This window comes from Aedes aegypti, chromosome 2, assembly GCF_002204515.2.
Source record: "Aedes aegypti strain LVP_AGWG chromosome 2, AaegL5.0 Primary Assembly, whole genome shotgun sequence".
NCBI classification, from domain to species: Eukaryota; Metazoa; Arthropoda; class Insecta; order Diptera; family Culicidae; genus Aedes; species Aedes aegypti.
Window position 1 is genome coordinate 421,416,435 of NC_035108.1, and position 6,045 is coordinate 421,422,479.

Below are 6,045 nucleotides of genomic sequence, written 5' to 3' on the forward strand. Positions count from 1 at the left end.
AAATGGCTTATAAACCGACCGCCGCGACGAGCAAACGCACTTTGTTGTGTCCTAGTGTTCTTCCCGTACGTGTACCGAAATTCCTCCGGTGGTTTTGTCGGTACCACTGTGTGGGTCTCCGTGGGTTGAGCCATCCCACAGGTAATGGGCCCAGTGAGTGGAAGAACCGGTGAAAAGTTTGCCTCGGAACAGTCGCGGTGTGAAATCGTTTTTCGCGAACGATCCTCCTGTGTGGTGCCGGTCGGTGGGAGCTAATTGATTAAATTTGGCTCGTTTTTGGCTGAAGGTCCAGCTGCTGTGTGTGAAGAACAGCTGTGATCGGGACTGTGTGAAAGTGGTTGGTGGAGCCGTGGTTCGTCTGGTTGCAAACCCAGAACGGCGTCCAGAGTGCCGGTTAGGCTGTGGTTAGATTGCACCATTTTGTCCTGCGAAGCCGAAGAAAGAAGTTTTGTGCCATTTTGTGCCGCGAAAAGTTGCCGTAGCCGTGGTGGTGATCGATTGAAATCGAACAGTAAAGGCCCAAACGCAATGATAGCGGAACGGCAACGGAATGCGGAACCGGTTCGCCAGCATGAACTATAATCAGCTTGTCGACTCAGTGTTGGTCGAATTTCATTCGTTGTCAGCTCAGTCGAGATGTTGTGATTCATGCTGGCGTGGTGTACCGCCGGTGTGCGTGTATTGTACGGCGGGTACGTTCGATAGTGTTGTTGGCTGTACCTTCGTGAGTACAGTGTGCGCCAACAGAAAATCGAATAAATAGAAATGGCAGAGAAAGTTTTTATCGCCCGTTTGGATAATCGGAATTATCAAACGTGGAAGGTGAAAATGGAAATGCTACTGATCAGTGTCGATCTGTGGCATACGGTTTCTGAGGTGAAACCCGAACATGTGACTATGGCGTGGTCGAAAGAAGATCAGAAGGCGAGGGCCTTGATCGTTCTAAATGTGGAAGACAATCAGTTAGCCTTGGTGAAGGACGCGAAATCAGCTGTCGAAGTGTGGGATAATTTGAAGAAGTACCACGAAAAGGCTACGGTGACGTCGCGAGTGTCGCTTCTAAAGAAGCTGTGTAGTTTTAACTACGAAGAAGGTGCGGATATGAAGAAGCACCTGTTCGCGATCGAGGAGTTATTCGATCGGCTATCGTGTGCGGGGCAGAAGCTCGAAAGTTCGCTGCAAGTGGCGATGGTGTATCGCAGTCTGCCGGAATCGTACAACGGGTTGGTGACGGCTTTGGAAAGCCGGCCAGATGACGACCAGACTCTGGAATTCGTGAAGCAGCGGCTGATGGACGAGTACCACCGACGGATGGAGAAGCGTGATGTGTCCGGTGAGCGCAGTGACCGTGCGCTGAAAGCGAATAACGAGGGCAGAGGAAGAAGAAGACAGCGAGTGTGCTACTACTGCCGGAAACCTGGCCACTTCCGCAGGGATTGCCCAGAGCTGCGTGAAAAAGAAGAAAAAGGGCCGGAAGTGAAGAAAGCTGTGAAGAAAAACCCCGGAATTTGTTTTGGTGTTGGCGGACAGCGAAAGCGGAACGGCTGGTACGTGGACAGTGGCTGTTCGAGCCACATGACCAGCGACAGGAAGTTCTTCGATAAGATCGACGAAAGTGTGAAGGTTGAAGTGAACTTGACGGATGGCTCAGTGCTGAGATCCGCCGGTGTAGGAGAAGGCTTCCTGAAGTGCGTCACTGACAACGGGGAAGTGAATGAAGTTGTGGTGAAAGACGTGCTGTACGTTCCGGAGCTGGACTGTGGATTGCTTTCAGTCCGGAAGCTGGCACAGAAGGGACTGAGAGTGAACTTTGTGAAGTCCAGGTGCCAAATAGTGAGTTCCAGCGGAGAAATGCAAGCTGTGGCAGAACTTTGTGGGGAGCTGTACGCTCTGAAGACTGCAGAAGTGAGGAAGAGCGGCAACCACCGGAAAACTGTAGCTGGGCATCCCGTTGAGGAGGAGTGCCACCAAGAAGAATACTTTTACGACTGTCTTGACGAGGGAAACCGATGCTAAGTGTGATATCTTGTATAGACTGTAAAATCTTTGTGACTTTGTGGTTGTCAAACTTGACGAAGCAGGAGGGCGTTGTGTGCAGGAGGAGTAAGACTCGTAGGTTGAGAACCTGAGATGGCTGAGTTGCCCAATGAGGACTTTTTTGGACTTAGTGATTCCAAGTAGTGATGATCACATCGAGGAGGAGTGGGAATTTGGGCCAGCCTAATATGCGAGTGCGATGATTATCATCACTACCTTGCGCCGGCCCTGTGAATTGTATGTTGACTGTTGTTTATGTTGAATTGTTTTGTAATAAACCGACCGCCGCGACGAGCAAAAGTACTTTGTGTGCCTTCCGTGTTCTTCCCGTTAACGTTACCGAAATTCCCCCGGTGGTTTTGTCGGTACCACTGTGTACCTGGTGGGTCTCCGTGGTTAAGCACTTCCCACATTGACCAGGGTGGGTTTTTGGTGAAGGTTGAAAGCTGATGCAGAGAATGCGTTGGAAACCTCTGCGCAGAATGGTGGTGGTTGGTGGAATACACAGACGCAGCAATAATAACTTCGGCGAAGACTGGTTGATGGATAACACGGACAATGCGTTGGGAACCTCTGCGATGGCCGACTCTATCCACAATCCGGTTGCCGATTTCCAAAATGGCGTTGTTGGGAAATGGTCCTCAACAGGAATCTTCCGTCCGCAAGTTCGGAATCCTCCAGATGACGGTGTCTTGGGTCTGGGTATTGGAGTATTGCCCAGTTATGTATAGACCGGTCCAAAAGAAGTCCTCCGGTTTGGGACCCCGAAGATCAAAAAGAAAAGGCCCAGAAGTCGACCTATTCCGGGAAATTAGCACACCTTTAAAATGTCTCTCTCTTCCTTTAACATAATAATATTTGATTACAATAGTAACAAAAGAATAACCTTTTCTTTTGAAATCCTATTCTATAGGAATTGAACCTTTTGTTTGATGGTTCTGTTGTTTTAGCTGTATAACAACAATATATTATAATTTCAATCACATTTTACATTTTTGTAACTAACCGTACTATTAAGGTGATTATAAAACGAAGCCAAACTTTGAATTTTCAAGTGTACAAGATTGGAGAATCTGACAACAGTTCGCGTTGAAAATTAATCAAATTGCTTACTGGTGGTGATCAATGGGATAAATTTTCAACGCGGAGCGCTGTTTGATTCTCATGGCTTGTGCTCTTGAAAGTTTGAGGTGTGGCTTCGTTCTATAATCACCTTAACTATTGATCGTACTTTTTTTAGCTTTAACTTTCAACTAGCTTTTAAGCAGAGGCGTCGCGCCCACTTGTGCAACATGTGCACTGCACAGGTGGAAATTCGTTCACCCTAACCACCTACAAAATGTACTGCTTTTACTAGAGAATTAATAATTCTCTTAACATTTAGCCCATTTCAAGTATCTCGATTATTTATAGCAGGCAAATCAATTTTCAGCTATCAAAATACCAATTTGTTGCAAATTAAATGCAAAGCTGTTTTGTTTTTGCACGATCTGAGACCCAATTTTCTCTATGCGTTTAGCGCGATGCATACTGTGCAACACTTTGTTTAACGCTACACTCGGTACACTTTGCTGCTGTCACAGCAGTGCTGTGACGATGAAAACCAACGCGGGAAACTCGCTGCTTTGTATCGTACATGCAATTCTGTTTATATGGTAGAAAGCTTTTTAAGGCTAAGTAGCCCGTCATTCGTTTTGGTAACAATGATGACTTTTCAGCTTGCATTTCAAAGTGATAAAACTCAGGCTTGATAGTTTATATTGACTTGGAAAAGTATCACTGCACGCGCTAACATGCATACAGTATGCTGATACTTGTTTAGCAGTGTCAGTGCAAAACCAACTGATTTCTCGCATACTCTGAGATAACGCCCTAAAAGCCACGTGTGTAGCTCGTTGTTTCTGAGCAAATGAAAGAATAAGCATCCAAACCAACATCACGGACAGGCAGATAATGATCCTTTCTTCCACATAGTGTTGTTAAATAACATGAAAATCCATTCAAATGCTCAGAAACAACGAGCTACACACATGGTTACCAATGGCTTTTAGGGCAAGATCAGAAGTTATACGAGATTTTCTTTGATTCGAAATCATGAGATGAATTAGCAACAATCATCAACGATACGTACACATTTCAATGACGGCCTACTTCGCCTTAAACTACAAATGTCAGTGTTGCACATTCTTGCTATACATCAACCAATCTGATCAGTGCGAGCGAGCGTGCGGATGGCGAGACAAGAAAGGAATCAATCCACGAGAGAGATCAATTTTGCTTCCGCTCTTTTGGCCTTCTCGCGCACTTTCATCATCACCACGCTTCTGGAGTGAAGCCCAAGCATGATTTTGCAGGCGACTTACGGTAAGGAAGTTTTTTCTGGGAAACCTCGCTTTTAATATACAGCTTTAGCGCGGTGTTACTTGCGATGGTCAATTAGATGAAAACCAGAAACTTAACTCAATTACGGTTGCACCCTCCGTCATCGTCAGCAGCTTCAACGCTTGTGGTGTGTTTTTTAAAAGTGAGCATTTTTCATGACGCATGCACTAAAAGTACACGATGTGACCGATGTTGTATTATTTCTATGTGAAGGTATGTGAGCTATAGTAACAACAGGTTACACATTTATATTAAGGGTTCATTCATTTATTTCATAACGCTTTTTGTATGAATGTTATTTAATTTTTGTATGGGCCGTAACATCACTAGGACACCCACCCACCCCCTCTAGCGTTATGAAATTTGTGAATGGGCCCTAACTAAAAAATGGGTTGAATTCAATGTATAGATATACATAATGGCAAGAATAAAATGACTAAATTAGTTGTGCACAGGTTGATAATTAGGTCACGCGACGCTTCTGCTTTAATTTTTAACTAGCTTTTAATATCTAAAAGAAATACCGCACATTAATTATATAGGTACACCATAATTTTACACATTACCTTTTACGTTTATCTGTGATAGTCACGAACAGAATGAAGTAAATTATCCCTAAATTCTTTCTTTTTAATGTAATATTGACTGTTCAGTTCCTTACTGATCGCGACCGTTTGAAACAGACGTCGTTCTAAACGGTCGGTGAAACAGTCGCTGTCAGATTTGGCAGCAACAACGAGCGAGAAGATTTTCGCGCGCAAACTAGCACCTCTACTCTTTCAAGCAGAGCAACAAGGACAGCAGAGTGGGCGTCGAGCCAGACCTCCAAAACAGCTGTTGTTGACACTCGGCTGCATGCTGCACGGCTCGAAAAATGAAGGGTGGTTGGATGGGATGTTTATCAAAGTATGTTTCACTAAACAAAATTCAACATGACATAAGAAACAACATGCTCAAAATACAATGTCAATCTATCCAGCAGGATACTTTTCACAAAAATGAAAACTAATACCGTATCGTGCGTGTACCAACTGCATACCATAGCGTACCTCGCGGGATTTTGAACGTACCTCACGTTTTCATCAAAAACGATGATCCTGCTGAATAGATGGTCGATTTTTTGAAAATCTAGGCAAACCGTTCCGATTTTTTCGGAAAATGCATGTACCAACGACGTACCTTCCGGATCTAACCTCGGTTTTAAACGTACCTCAAAATTTTCCATACTTTCTTATATAAACTTTTTTAAATCGCTTTATATGTTTAATAATTGCACAGAATCAGATTCCTTGTAAAATTTTAGCCCGAAAACATGTAAAAAACTTTATACTTAAGTTGAAATTTGACAACTTTATGGCAAAAAACGTAATCTTATTACGCTATATGTGAGATTTCGAATAAACCCCTTAATGTATACTACAAGATGTGTTCATACAATTGCCTGGATGTATGCAACACTTAACATTAAACATAGAAGCCCATATCAAATATTAGCCGTGATGTGAACGGGTTTAATATGTAACATATAGAAAATAAATGATACTTAGGGATACATATGTAGCAACTATGATATATTAGGAAAGTTTAATGTAATGCAGTAAAGTTTACTAAAATCATCTGAAAATC